The following is a 15,372-nucleotide window of genomic DNA, read 5'->3' as shown; positions in this document are numbered from 1 at the left end:
ACTTCCGTTATTGTTATAGTATACTATACGGAAGACCCAAACAAATCCTAACTTCTTGACTTGAACCACAGGAGGAGGACTAATGTTTTCTTTGATCTCCATTTTTTTAACAACATTTTCTTAAACCATCTACATGTAAATTTAACTGATTACTGAGTCATTTAAAGTCAAAAAGCTTCATTTAATTCCTCTGTGTAATTTCATCTAATGGACCGTCACCTCTCTAGTTACAAGCAGAAATTTTTGAGGAAACCATATTACTTTTGGGGCTTTTCAGTGCCGTGGTTCGTGTAACTGTTGGTAGATTTTTTGTAGTGAAGCTATTGCAAACTGAACATATAAGTTCTCCATATAGGCAAGCGAAGCTGAATCTGGAGTCACGCTCTCTTTCTTGGCGATGCGCGAAACATATAACGCGAAGTACGGTTTAGAGGATTTCATCAGAAACGTGTATTACCGGAGCCGGATTATTTGTCTACGCTGATACACCATAAAGTCAGACACTTGCAAGTGTTGCTCTCGTTTACTGTCTCGTAAAGGCGTCACATGATCAAAACCAAATGCAAAACGACTTAGAAAATACAACTGCATGGCACAAAAATTGGCAATTGACTCTCAACAACGCAAAGTGTGAAGTCATCCATATGAAACCAAAAAGAATCCGCTAAATTTCGGTTACACGATATATGAGGTAGGGAATTTCACTACATACTTAGGAATGACAGTTACGAATTACTTAAATTGAAATGATCACATAGATACCATTGTGGGGAAATCTAACCGTAGATTGCAATTTACCGACAGAATGTTTGGAAGATGCAACATGTCCACTAAAGACACTTCCTACGCTATGCTTGTCGTCCTCTTCTGGAGTACTGCTGAGCGGTGAGATTTCCACATTAGGTAGGACTGACGGAGGATATCAAAAAAGTTCAAAGAAGGGCTGCTCGTTTCGTATTACCGCTACGCAGGTGAGAGAGTGCCACAGATATGTTACGCGAATTGGAGTGGCAGTCATTAAAACAAAGGCGTTTTTCTTTGCGGCAGGACCTTTGGACGAAATTTTAATCATCAACTTTCTCCTCCGAAAGTGAAAATATTTTATTGGTGCTCACCTACAAAGGGAGAAATGACGAGTATAATAAAACAGGAGAAATGAGAGTTCGTATGGAAAGCTTTAGGTGTTCGTTTTTCCAGCGCACTGTTCGAGAGTAGAATGGTAGCGAAATGACTTTATGATGGTTCGATGAACCCTCTGTCAGGCACTTAATTGTGAATTGCAGAGTAGTCATGTATATTCAGATGTTAATACTTCACAGCCAAAGTCAGCAATTAGAAGTCCTGCAGTTGTCAAACTACTTTTAGGAAAAATTCCGAAATTCGACCATTGGAATGAAACATGTTCACTGCAGATAGCTCGTGCACCGCCACCACCTGGCCCCTAACAATTCCCGTCGGTAATTTCTAAACAACAAATCAGCAATATAGTTCAAAGTCAATAGGGAAGGGTCACAACAAAATATTATTTCTGCCGGCCGATGTGGCCGTGCGGTTCTAGGCGCTTCAGTCTGGAACCGCGTGACCGCTACGGTCGCAGTTTCGAATCCTGCCTCGGGCATGGATGTGTGTGACGTCCTTAGGTTAGTTAGGTTTAAGTAGTTCTAAGTTCTAGGGGACTGATGACCATAGATGTGAAGTCTCGTACTGCTCAGAGCCATTTGAACCACTTCATCATCTCTGATTTCCAAAGAAACAAATGAACTTTAAACCCTAGACAAGTCCGTCACTTTTACCCAAAACCACCTCCGGCTAGCTAAGGTCTCCATACTCTGCTCTGAGGACTCGTCCTACAGAACTAAGTCCACGCTCACTAAGCCGCTAGACTCGCCGTGAAAATCAATAAGTTGCCTAAGCAGAACGAGCACGCGCGCAGAACACACTTTCGCATGCTGCGTAGGTTTTCAATGGCGGAGAAGTAACCTCGTCGGAAGGATCACTAACTCCAGACTTCATAAATAATAACATTTACGCCTTTCATCTGATCAGAATCAGGAACAGAGGACACACATTCTATTGGTCGTTTCCTACTTCTACTTATAGCACTTCCGTAAGGTGATATCTTCTGAAAGTACTTTAAGAACATATTCTACAATAGATATAGGAAACATCGGCCATCATGGGGAAATTAGTTCCCATAAAATCAGCCTAGTCAGCTCCAATCTTCACCCATTTAGGACGGTTACTGAAAGACTGGCTCATTTTCTTCAGGCCGAACAAAGCTCACTTCCCTCTTCAGCTGGAAACTGGCTGAGGTGACTGCAATAGCGGACGGGATACCTCTTACGGGTGGCCAGAAAAAGATATATTACATGCGTTGTTACACACTATCAGCAAGCGGCTTTGTCATTAAGAAAGGCAAGCAAGTGTGTTCCACCAACTGTTACGCAAAGTCATTTTCCCTCTCTCTCGTGCACCACAACAGAATGAACACCACATGGACCAGCTATGCAGACTGAAAGTTGCCTGTTCATTTGCAATTGAACTTTTTCCTCGCAGGATTTTTCCTTTTCTTAATTCACAAAATTGTTTTTGCAACTCTATCTGCTTCGATCAATCGGAATAAGCTCTTTAAGCAATCTCTGTTATTTACACCGTTAACTACATTGTCGATGCCATGGACAGTACGTAGTTCGCTGGGTTTAAAAGCTGTAGTCGTGATGTTCGGTACACTATAAACAATAGCACATAGCCACGCCATTAACAGCCGAGTAGCACTAAACTGTCTACAGCTACCAGATAGTAGTACATGGCATAGTTACGTGCTACCGTTTATGACACAAGAACAGTGTCGTAGGCGATAACAGGCGGCAGCCAGCAGATTTAACAATGCCAAAACGATAGAAAGTTTCCTCTTAGAACTGAACGCATGGATGATCAGGTTGCTGCAGTTGCCGCTCCCAGTAGTTCAGAGGGATGTGAACAGTATTGCTTCACGCTTGTGAAATAGTAAAGAAATTGCTCTTCATAGGTTGTCAGATGAAAAACAGGTTTGTGAGCATTGGTGTGATTTGTACGTAGATAGCCAGTAACGTATTTTTCCGCAGGATATGCACTACTTGACAAAAGAAGTGAAGCATCCAAAAGGGCAGGAGGGTACGAGAGGGTATCTGATATTTCGGTGATTTAAATATCGAGTAAAATTTACAAAAAACTAGGCAGTAGGATCCCACTTATCAGTATGACGTTGCACCTCCACTGGCCTGGATAAATGCACTGAGTCGTTTAAAGGCCTGTCGTATCCTGAGGCAAGCTCACACGCAAGTGTTGTAACCTGTCCCTGATAACCTGTATACTGGCTCTAGGACATAGTTGACGTCCAAACTAGCCTCACACATGTTCTGTTTGGTACAGATCTGAGTATCTTCCTGACCACAGCAGTACCTCAGCACCACGCGAACGTATCTAGAGACATGTCGCATGTGTGGACGAACATTTTCCTGTTGAAAAATGGCAGAATGATACTATCACATGAGAGATAACATATGAGGGTCCAGGATGTCAGTGATGTGTTACTGTGCCATCGATTTCCCTCAGTCAACCAACCGTGACCTGAAGTCGCCAGGAGTAACAGCTCTGTACCTCTCCAAAGCACCGAAAGGATGAGAGCACTTCCAAAGTCGCCGCCATAGGCACTAACGATTTTCATCTGTGGTATCGCAGAACCGCGATCCATCGCTGAACACAATGCTGCACTATTCAACCGCAATCTATGCTTCCTGGTTACAGCAGCAGCCCAAATACAGCCGTTTGTCGTAATATTTAAGAATCTTCAAAACCGTTTTTTGCTAAAAAAAAAAGAAGACCTTACGAATTAATAGGCTGTTTGTGTTGCGGTGTTAATAGCAGCCTACGCATTGGATGCCTGCTGCTAGTCTCCGACCAATGATGCAGGACGACACTGAATATCGCAGGAAGTCTACTACTTGCTGTCAGATGGCAGGTACCGATGTGAAAGACGTTAAGACGTGCTTCATGCACAATACAGTGATACTCCTTTGTGATGGTCAGAAGTAGTCGATCGGAAGCTGGTCTCATGTTCCAATGCGGTCCAACATCAAGTCATTGTCGTATCAAAATGCCCTAATATCTGGATATCGCAAGATTCAACCGGCCAAATGCAGATCCACAACGAGGTCCATTTCAAACTCTGTCAGGTGCTGATAACACTGCCTCACAAGTACTTGGTATCTCTGTGTTTTTCATCACAAAACATCTGACGCTCTTCATGCCCCTTGTACATTCCACCAGGCCTGGTAACAGCACTGAACACAAGCAATAGTAATGCACTCTAGAGGCCGTTTTACTCATCACTGAGAATTCCAACCCTAATCATTTACGTACCCACCAGTAATGTTTACATGTGCGAAGTTACGTTAACATCCAGCAGGGTCTTCTGGGTGCTTCACGTTTCTGTCAGGTAGTGTGTTTACCTTCCACACAAATAAGTTGCTGAATAAGTGTTTAAGGGTTAGATTCAAATCATTTTTAATTAGTTGACATCGTGTCATTATTTCCGTAAAAATAATGTAAACAGGCGCTAAAATCCCAACATGTTTTTTCTCCCTCAAGTATCCTCCTTTCTTCCTCAAGTATCCGTAAGGGAACTTTTATACTCAATTTTGTACCCTCAATGATACATCAGCTTTGTTATGTGTTAATTGCATTCGTAACAACTTAAACCAAGGCAATATATTAATCAGTTTTTAATTATGTAAAGAGCAATTAGTGTATTAACTAATAATTAAATGAACATATATAATCCTTATTTTAAATCTGTTGTACCCACGAAATGTCCCTGCATACCCCTTAGGTTAAGGGTTACTCTGGTGGTATACATACCCCAGTTATATATCAGCACGGTTATAGTTCAAACAGCCAACGGCCTTGCCGCAGTGGTAACACCGGTTCCCGTTAGATCACAGAAGTTAAGCGCTGTCGGGCTGGGCTAGCACTTAGATCGGTGACCATCCGGTCTGCCGAGTGCTGTTGGCAGTCCTTGTCAGGCAAACTGAGGAGCTACTTGATCGAGAAGTAGCGGCTCCGGTCTCGTAAACTGACATACGACCAGGAGAGCGGTGTGCTGGCCACATGCATATCTGCATTTAGTGCCACCTGTAGGCTGAGGATGACACGGTGGCCGGTCGGTACCGTTGGGCCTCCAAGGCCTGTTCGGACTGAGTTTAGTTTAGTATAGTTCAAACAATGAAAGTACTTGCCCCCCTTCTTGGAGCGGTGTACCGCAGGTCTCTAGAAAAGTGTAGCGTTCCAAAAGATTGGAAAAGGCACAGGTCATCCCCGTTTTCGAGAAGGGATGTCGAACACATGTGCAGAACTATAGACCTATATCTCTAAAGTAGATCAGTTGTAAAATTTTGAAACATGTATTGTGTTCGAGTATAATGACTTTTATGGAGACTAGAAATCTATTCTGTAGGAATCAGCATGGGTTTCGAAAAAGACGATAGTGTGAAACCCAGCTCGCGCTATTCGTCCACAAGACTCAGAGGGCCATAGACAAGGGTTCACAGGTAGATGTCGTGTTTCTTGACTTCCGCAAGGCGTTTGATACAGTTCCCCACAGTCGTTTAATGAACAAAGTAAGAGTATATGGACTATCAAGCCAATTGTGTGATTGGATTGAAGAGTTCCTAGATAACGGAACGCAGCATGTCATTCTCAATGGTGAGAAGTCTTCCGACGTAAGAGTGAATTCAGGTGTGCCGCAGGGGAGTGTCGTAGGACCGTTGCTATTCACAATATATATAAATGACCTTGTGGATAACATCGGAAGTTCACTGAGGCTTTTTGCGGATGATGCTGTAGTATATCGAGAGGTTGCAACAATGGAAAATTGCACTTAAATGCTGGAGGATCTGCAACGAATTGACGCATGGTGCAGGGAACGGCAATTGAATCTCAATGTAGACAAGTGTAATGTGCTGCGAACACACAGAAAGAAATATCCTTTATCATTTAGCTAGAATACAGCAGGTCAGCAACTGGAAGCAGTTAATTCCATACATTATCTGGGAGTAGGTATTAGGAGTGATTTAAAATGGAATGACCAATAAAATTAATCGTCGATAAAGCAGATGCCAGACTGAGATTCATCGGAAGAATGCTATGGAAATGCAATCCGAAAACAAAGGAAGTAGGTTACAGTACACTTGTTCGCCCACTGCTTGAATACTGCTCACCGGTGTGGGATCCGTACCAGATGCGCTTGATAGAGGAGATAGAGAAGATCCAACGGAGAGCAGCGCGCTTCGTTACAGGATCATTTAGTAATCGCGAAAGCGTTACGAAGATAACAGATAAACTCCAGTGGAAGACTCTGCAAGAGAGACGCTCAGTAGCTCGGTACGGGCTTTTGATTAAGTTTCGAGAACATTCCTTCATCGAGGAGTCAAGCAGTATATTGCTCCCTCCTACGTATGTCTCGCGAAGAGACCACGAGGATAAAATCAGAGAGATTAGAGCCCACACAGAGGCATACCGAAAATCTTTCTTTCCACGAACAATACAAGACTGGAATGGAAGGTAGAACCGATGAGTTACTCAAGGTACCCTCCACCACATACCGTCAGGTAGCTTGCGGAGTATGGATGTAGATGTAATGTAGATGTAGACTGATTTCACTCAGAAGAGTGAATGGACAGCTCGTCAAATAAAGCATAAGAGAGTGTTTTCACTTGAGAGAACAAATAAATGGTTCAGCTGACATACTACAGATTGGTTCACCTGAAAAGAAACGATGAATCATTCAGTCAATATGAAAAACTAAAACGGACTTTATCGACTGTCTTCAACCGAAACACAAAAGTACACCTGAATGAGCCGATCGTTTTCCAACAACCGACTGAGCCATCTGTTTGCGTTCAGTTATTCCCATCACTAAGTGATGGACTTCGGTTATAGTCCAGTTAGTTTGAAGCGCAGTACTTCTATGTTGAAGTTGAGTTTTGATGAATGTGCGTTTAAGAAGAAGAGTTCAAACCACTGTCTTAATTTTCTCACCAGATCTTATTTGTCTTTTGGTCGAAAACAGAAGAATAAAAGATTAGATTTTAAAGTCCTGTCGACATCAGTCATTAGAGACTAAACACAGACTCGTATTACGAAAGGAGGGGGAAGGGAATCGGCAGTGCGCGTTGCAGAGGAACCATCCTGTCATTTGCCTGGAGCGGTTTAGGAAGATCATGGAAAAACTAAATCTGGGAGACTTGATGGAGATTTGAACTGTCATCTTTCCCAATCCTAGTCTGGTTCGTTAACCCCTGCACCACCTCGCTCGGTCTTTTCAGTCAAAGCTTGTTGCGAGTGAGGGTAGTACTCGTGCAAATAAATTTCCAATGAGATTGTTATACTTCAGAAGCAATGTGGAACCAGATTGAATGCACTGAGGAGACAGACAAGATAGTGACAGTAAATTTACTTTGTTTGCTGTGACATTATTCTTTACATGTTCCTGAAATCTTTTCACAGTTAAGGATTTTCACACCAGTTCAAGATTAAGGAGCAAAAAAGGTTTTTATCAGACCGTATCCCATACCACTGTTTCATAGAGAGTGAGATTCAGAAAATGTTACTGAAATATGTGATCGAGCCTGCTGCCAGCTCATATAACAACCCATTTTGATGGTTCTTAAGAAAGTAGATCGTAGTAGGTTGGTGTTGAATTCTAAGTAAATGAACAAGAAACTGATAGATCATCGAGTTAAATGAGCTTTTTCGAAGATTTCGCGGTGTTAGAGTCCTGTTTCTCATCGATTTAGACAAGGTATCGGCAAACAGAGTTGCACCCCTCATGTCGAAAACTAGGAAGCATTTGTTTGTTATGGCTTTTGTTATCTATTTCGCAAGTTGCCCTTTGGAACGAGAGTTCCATTTTAATAGTCTTCTTCCAGCAGATTTGAGAATGTGTTGACAATGTGTTGATTCCCAAGCAGAGCTGAATAAAACACGCTGAGGTTTTAAACAGATTGTTGAGTGTCTTCAGAGAGTATGGTGTCACTGTGAACCTAGAATAGTCAGAGTTTCGTAGAAGTCAGGCGAAATTTCTTGGACACATTGTGACTGCATCGGAGATTCCATCTAATCCAGATCAAATTGAGGCGATTCACGATTCTCCTGCTCCAGAAACGAGAAAACAAATTCGTGTTTTCTTGAATTTAATTAACTTTCATAAAGTATTTATGAATAATAACGTTTTGGCTACACCATGACTGTATGCTCTGATGGCTAAAACGCTTCTTGGAATTGCACAGGCAGTGTTCGAGGATGTGAAACAGATTCTTCTGAAGCCTCCTCACCTGTCACATTCTGTTTTGAATATAGATTTTTGTCTAAGATCAAACAGTTCTAAGATCAATCTTGATGCTGAGCTCTTCCAATAATATGCATTACATGGAGTTATGAAGTGCAATACTGTTGCTTTTACGAGCCAGCTGCTCATTAAGTGTGAACACAACTATTCAGTCTCTGAGATTAAAGCCCTGGCTGTTGTGTGGGCATTTGCGAAGTTCAGGCGTTATTTATTTGGTCGGGTACCAAGGTCTGTACATTCTAGAATTTTTGATGAGTGCAAAGTTGACTTCTGTTGTTTAGCCAGTTGGGTGTTTATTTACAAGAGTTCAGCTTCTCACTGATTTACACTTCTGATAAAGATAATTTCATCGCTGATGCTCTTTCATGATCTCCTCTAGGGTTGAGTAATAAGACCGAGGATGCACATAAGGAAAACAATTTCAGTGTCAAATGTAGCATCTGATTATTTCCGTGTGTGTTCACTTCAGCGTAATGCACAAAAAATCCAGATAAAGACCCATCATTGAGAGAGGTGCCGATGAAGTTGAGAGAACAAGATAATGTTACAATTAAATACATTTACTTGGTTAGAGATGGTATTTTGTTTTGGACAGAAATGAAAATAATTGACACTGGGTTATTTGTACTCCTAACAAATTAATCAAATTGATTTGGCACATGCATTTGAGTTAGGCACACTTTCGGTGAAGGAAATGTATTCACAAACTGTATGAGACATGTTGGTTTCTGAACATGGACAACTGTACCCATAAAGATTCGGCTTCATGCAGACCTTATTAAAAAGTGAAACTGTTGACAATGCCTTTACTTCCCATCATTCCACCGAGATTCAGAGAGTTTGCTGCCATACATTTTTTTTATTCTCTTCCAAGAAAAAGGCAACGTCAGTCTTTGTTGTTGCTGAGTTGGTTTCCAAATATGTGTCACTCAAGCTATTGAGGAGAGTCAGTCTGTTTTACAAGTATTTCTGAATCGCTTTCTTTATAAAACTGCTCATGCTCAAAAAGTTATCTTAGACAGTGGTCCACAATTCAGATCAGTAACTTGTAGCTTGCTTTGCGCAGTATAAGAATAAAGTCAATTTACATTTCATCATACCATGGAACATCTACTCCATCTGAGTGTGTCATGAACGAGCTTGGTAAATTATGTAGACTTTATTGCCAGAGGCGTCACAAATCGTGGAACTCATACATACACCCATTTCAAAAAATCATAAATGAATTGTCAAACGATTCTACATCCTCAGTACCTGTATTAGTTCTGAGAAATCGGCTTCCACCGGACGAGATGTGGAAGAATGTACCACTACCCGCTTCTGACAGACAGAGATGTGGTGATGAAGCAAAATTAGGTTTGGAAAACATCACGAAGGGTGTTATGGGGGGCAAGACAAATGACATAGGAAACAGGGGTCCATGAAGTCATTCAGAGTAGAGGAGACGGTGCTAAAAATGTCATGTCGCATATGCGATACAGCAAACGGGCACTCACTTATACATATGTTCTTTCCAGTACACTTAGGACCATATATGGTGAAACACGTGTTTCACCCAAGCTCAGTTGCAACAGAGATTCTTAGGCGTAAGAGATCTCACGGAAATCATCACATCTGCAACATCAAGAGATTCACGGAAAAAAGCTGTACAGATCTACATCTTACATTATGTGAGAGTTTTGGATTACAAAATGAGATGCAAGAACAAGAAGATAAATGGAGAAAGTGTTAAAATCACGAAAAATAAAGCAGTATGAACAGAAAATTAAAGATGATGCTCATGAAGAAACTAATCAGTGTAGTATAAGAGTAGAATGACTGAATGATATATCTGGTGTTAAGGGATATAAGTGCAGATATTGTGACGATCAGTACCTTAATATGTACCCACTTCAGTGTTTTAGCTGTTTTTTCTGTGTCTTGGATACTTGTACCAAGTACTTGTAGTACTTATTTACTACCTGATGTTGTCTGCATGGTTGTATCTACACATCTAAGTAGACTGAGAATCTCAATATATCCTACCATATTTTTGATATGTTTGTGATGATGTATTGTATACTTTATTTTTTTAAGTTATTCTACAGATAAAGTTGAAATTGTAAAAGAGATGCCTAAAAATTGAAGTAAAAGTGTTGTAGATAATGTCATAAACAGATACGAGTAATGAAACTTGGTACTTATGTTGAACTGAGCTAGGAGTTGTGGGTTAACGTTGCTTTTATGTGGCGCTAATAATCATGTGCAGTGGAGAGAAAGATAACTAATGAGTTCATGGACCCTTGACTGGATACTTGTACCATGAATTTTATTTGTTGTTAGTACAAATATAATAGGTCTTATGATCCAATTTGCACTTAAATGACCTTAAAAGTAAAAGTGTTAGTGCACTCCATGGGCATGATGCCAACACTGACCTTGAATACATAACATCATTAAATTGGCACATAGTTTGAAATTCAAAAATCAAAGATGGTATTGATGGGAAATCCAAAAACAAGATGCAGGATAATTCAGAAAATTTTTAAAAAAATCAAAAATTTACAAGACAAGTTGCAGCCCCTCTTCTCTGCCTGCCCTCCCCTCCTCTCTCCACCAGTCAGAGCCTGGTACCTAACAGGTCATTAAACTGACACAGCTAATCACATTGTAATCCCATAGCAGCCATCTTGGCCGTGCTCAAAAGTACTGGCCATGCCAAGTATGAAAACATTTTGAAATTTCCGCGGCATGTATGAAAACATTTTCAAATTTTTTTGCCATATTCATAAGCATTGATCCAAAACAATTTGTGAAAGGTGTATATCGCTTTTTTTCCACATCGAAAAGTACTTTACATGTCAGTAAAATAATACAGCCAATCAGAACATAGTCATCTTGTCAATGATCAAAATTATTGACCATGCTCAAAAGTATGGAGACACTGTAAACCTTTTTGTGCCATATTCATAAGTATTTATCGTAAAAATTACGTATAACGTTACTTGAGTATGTGGTTAGTTCTGTTTCTGTATCATAGACGATGTAAGATACAAATGTGCCTTAAATTAATTTATTCTCAAGTCTAAATTGCTCTATGACGCTTGTTAAATGTCACAGTGTTCTTTCCAGGTCTAAAACATCTGCAAAAAATCCCCAGCAACACAAAAAATCATTGTTTACATCAAGTATCACAATAATTTTTACACACACACACACACACACACACACACACAGACACACGTACACACAAACGCACATCGTCAAGCTGAAGCATGACTGTGGTCTCTCTAATAAAGTGCTGCAATGCTATTACCCTGAACAGGCTTAAACTACTACCTTTGAACAACAAACCATACTAAAAACGATGTGCTTTTTAGACAACAGTAATGTATTACATAACTTAAAATACAAATTTTCGTAATACCCAAGAGCAACTTTATAATCCATTAACTGCGAAATATTTGCTTTCAACACAACAAGACCAAGGACGGTGGTGATACAAGACAAAGATGAAACATGGCCTAAGAAAAAGATCAGTATCTCGAAGATACAATTTTTGACACCAAAATAAAATTACAAAATACCATCACCTTGCACGTTTTGAATTATATATATTAATTTTCTGACACATTACGTTTTTTAATTTCCTGCTAGTTTCATCTTTGAGTTTTAAATTTCCTGCTGCCCACCATATTGGATTTTATGATTTCCCACAACTTTCATACTGACCATGTGTTCAAGATCGTTGATGATGATTATGATGATTATGATGATGTCATTGCCCCTGGCATTTAGGTAAACTGCTCTAACACTTTCACCTTTCAAAGTTATTTAAGGTCAAAGTAGATCTGAAGCTCTAAACGATTCCTACTATTGTATCTACGTAATATGATACCTCTGCGCCACGCAATCATGGATACTGTTTAGTTTTATTTTGACTATGATGTGAGGTATATTTTATAATGCCATGTGGCTAGGTTATTATTTAAGGTTTCATACACCAAACCTTTTGTTTTATTGTTATGAATTTAAAGTGCTTGATAAATCTGAAACAAAATGGAATAACTAATTGTGTCTATAATAGGAGATCAAACTTCTGCAAGAAGACATACATTAATGAAACACATGTATACGTAGGAAGCATCTCCAGAAAGTAAGTACCGTTTTGAAGAAGAAAGGAAAAAAAACCTCATGAACACATTTTTAAACCGAAATTTTACGTTTACAGGAAAGAGCATTTCTTACATTATTTTTCTACAATGTTGCCACTTTTGTTCAGACAGCTATCACAGCCGGAAACCAACTTTCTGTTCCTCTAAGACAGCCACTGTTGAACACCATTTCTTTGCCTCGTCATCTCTGTCAAAGTGCCTTCTTTTAAAATTACGCTTCAAGTTCAGGAACATGTGATTGTCATAAGGTGCGAGATCGGGCTGTGCGGCAGGCAAACGAACTGCTCCCAAACGAATTAACGAAGTGTTGGATAAAGGTTTGGGTGACACTAGCAGAATGAGGACGTGCGTTGTCATGAAGCAACAAAATGCCCTGACTGAGCGCTCCACGCCTTTTGTTTTGCATTGTGCACCGAAGTTTTCTCAGTGTTTCACAATAACGTACTGCACTGACTGTTTCACGTCTGGGTAGGAACTCAACAAGCAGACTGCCATGTCTGTCCAAGAAAACAGTGCATACTTTTTTTTATGCTGACGAAGTTATTTTGAATTTTTAGCCTGGGGGAAGGGGAGTGAGTGCCTCCATTTCAGTGTCTGTTGTTTCGATTCTGGATTGAAATGATAAACCGAAGTTTCATCACCGGTCACAGATCTGTTTAAGAATTCGTCACCCTCATCACTGTATCAGGTAAGAAACCTCAAATCCCTGCCAAGTCCCTTAGTTTTGTGGGGTTCGTAAGCATTTTCAGAAACCAACAGCAACACAATTCATGAAAATTTAAGCCATTTGTGTCAATCCCAAGCAATACAGTTTTTTAAATTTTTGGAAACTCATCACAACCGTCTGTTTATACGAATTTTCTCATTCACTTTCTCAATCAAAAAATCACTGTCAGTAGAAGGTCACCCATTCCGTGCTTCGTCATGAACATCATAACACCCATCACTGAACTGTCTCACCTACTTTCTCACCATTCCATCCCCTCATCAGTCTCTTCAAGTGAACGATGTATTTCAGCTGGCCTAACATTCTTTGCATTCAAAAGCCATATTACAGAATGCGCTTCACAATTGGCGGAATCAGTGATTGGCTTAAACATTTTGGACGATCAATAACAAATGTAAACATAACACAATCCAGTTATAATGGCGTCAGTGGAAATATAATGAACCAGAGAGGTGAATGCGAATGCGTGTAACTTCGACACTAGTGCTACAGAGGCAGCAGAACGAAATGGCACTAATTTTCTGTAAACGTCTTGTATGTTTTGACGTGTCATGCGAGGCCAGTCGATTAAATTTTCTTGTAAATTTCCATGTAACAATCCATTGGGTGGACGGCACGATCAAGGCTGAGATTCACTGCACGAAGCATTGGCTGGAGTCACAAATGACCGACTTTCATCGAGTGCACAGAGAACATTGATGTTGCCGAGCAGAATGACACCCACCCCATACTAGTGATGGAAGCATTCTACTATCAGGATGAGGTGCTAGCTGTATGATTGGCGCAAACTGAGGAGGTGGGGTCTTGAATCCCTCCAATAGACTAAGTTTGCTGTACCTGGAGCATATTACGAAATGTCCATCAAAAATCGGTATGGGTAATCAGTACTGTGCATCAACCATTAACATCCGAAAGGTTCCACGTTCCACTCTGTTCCACAGCGGCCAAATGAGATATTTTATTATGCATTTCACATTAATTTTAGGGAAAACTCATGTGTGATTTTTAAACATAACTTGACATTCACAGAATAAATATGAAATAATTATAAAAAATTAATCAAATCTTATTTGTATGTACTACACTATCACAAACTTCCAACAATAAAAGAAACAAAGTGATTTGATGTATCTTGTAATAAATGTCTTCTAATAAAGTTATATGTCCCGTTATTAATTTTATCGTCTTTCCAGATGAATTTGGAAAAAAGTATTTCGTTCAAAAGAAGTGTTTTCATTTGCTGCCTTTATCTTGCGCCGCTACATGCTGTCAGATCGTTGTATTGTGCACACTTTTGGACGCTGACTGTGGCACATAAATTTTCTGAGAGCGTAAACATATAACTGAATGAATCACTTTCTGCAGTTGCAAACCACTGCCAATAAATACTACTTCTTTGTATGAAAGTAGGTTACAAATGGGGGAAGGCAATTCGCTGCATTTCGGAAAATTGCTGCCCTCCGAGTCCGATTTGAAATTATCTGAGAGATCAACGAAATATGCTGTGGAATACATGATAGCAAGGGGCTTTCCAAATACCATATTAGTAGGGAAATCTGAACTTCTGTTCTGATTTTAATGGCACAAGAAACTATTGATTTAGGTATTTTTTTCAAATCTAAAACCAATGTTTATACAGGATGGTCCATTGACTCTGACCAGGCCAAATATCTGACGAAATAAGTGTCAAACGAAAAAACTACAAAGAACGGAACTTGTCTAGCTTGAAGGGGGAAACCAGATGACGCAATGGTTGGCCCAGTAGATAGCGCTGCCATAGATCAAACGGATATCAACTGCGTTTTTTTTAATGGGAAGCACCATTTTTATTACATATTCGTGTAGTACGTAATGAAATATGAATGTTTTAGTTGGACCACTTTTTTCGCTTTGTGATAGATAGCGCTGTAATAGTCACAAACATATGGCTCACAATTTTAGACGAACAATTGGTAACAGGTAGGTTTTTTTTAATTAAAATACAGAACATAGGTACATTTGAACATTTTATTTCGGTTGTTCCAACGTGATACATGTACCTCTGTGAACTTATCATTTCTGAGAACGCATGCTGTTACAGCGTGATTACCTTTAAATACCACATT

General features: G+C 39.9%; 1 protein-coding gene and 1 pseudogene across 1 annotated transcript in view; one reads left to right on the top strand and one right to left on the bottom strand.

Moving 5' to 3' along the window:
- Positions 1-15,372, bottom strand: part of LOC124622913 (beta-1,4-glucuronyltransferase 1) — a 102,026-nt gene that overhangs the window by 66,439 nt on the left and 20,215 nt on the right. The window lies entirely within an intron of this gene.
- LOC124623429 lies at positions 4,935-5,052 on the top strand (annotated as a pseudogene).

The sequence above is a fragment of the Schistocerca americana genome, chromosome 7, assembly GCF_021461395.2.
Source record: "Schistocerca americana isolate TAMUIC-IGC-003095 chromosome 7, iqSchAmer2.1, whole genome shotgun sequence".
Lineage (NCBI taxonomy): Eukaryota > Metazoa > Arthropoda > Insecta > Orthoptera > Acrididae > Schistocerca > Schistocerca americana.
This window is presented reverse-complemented; position numbering and strand designations above follow the sequence as displayed.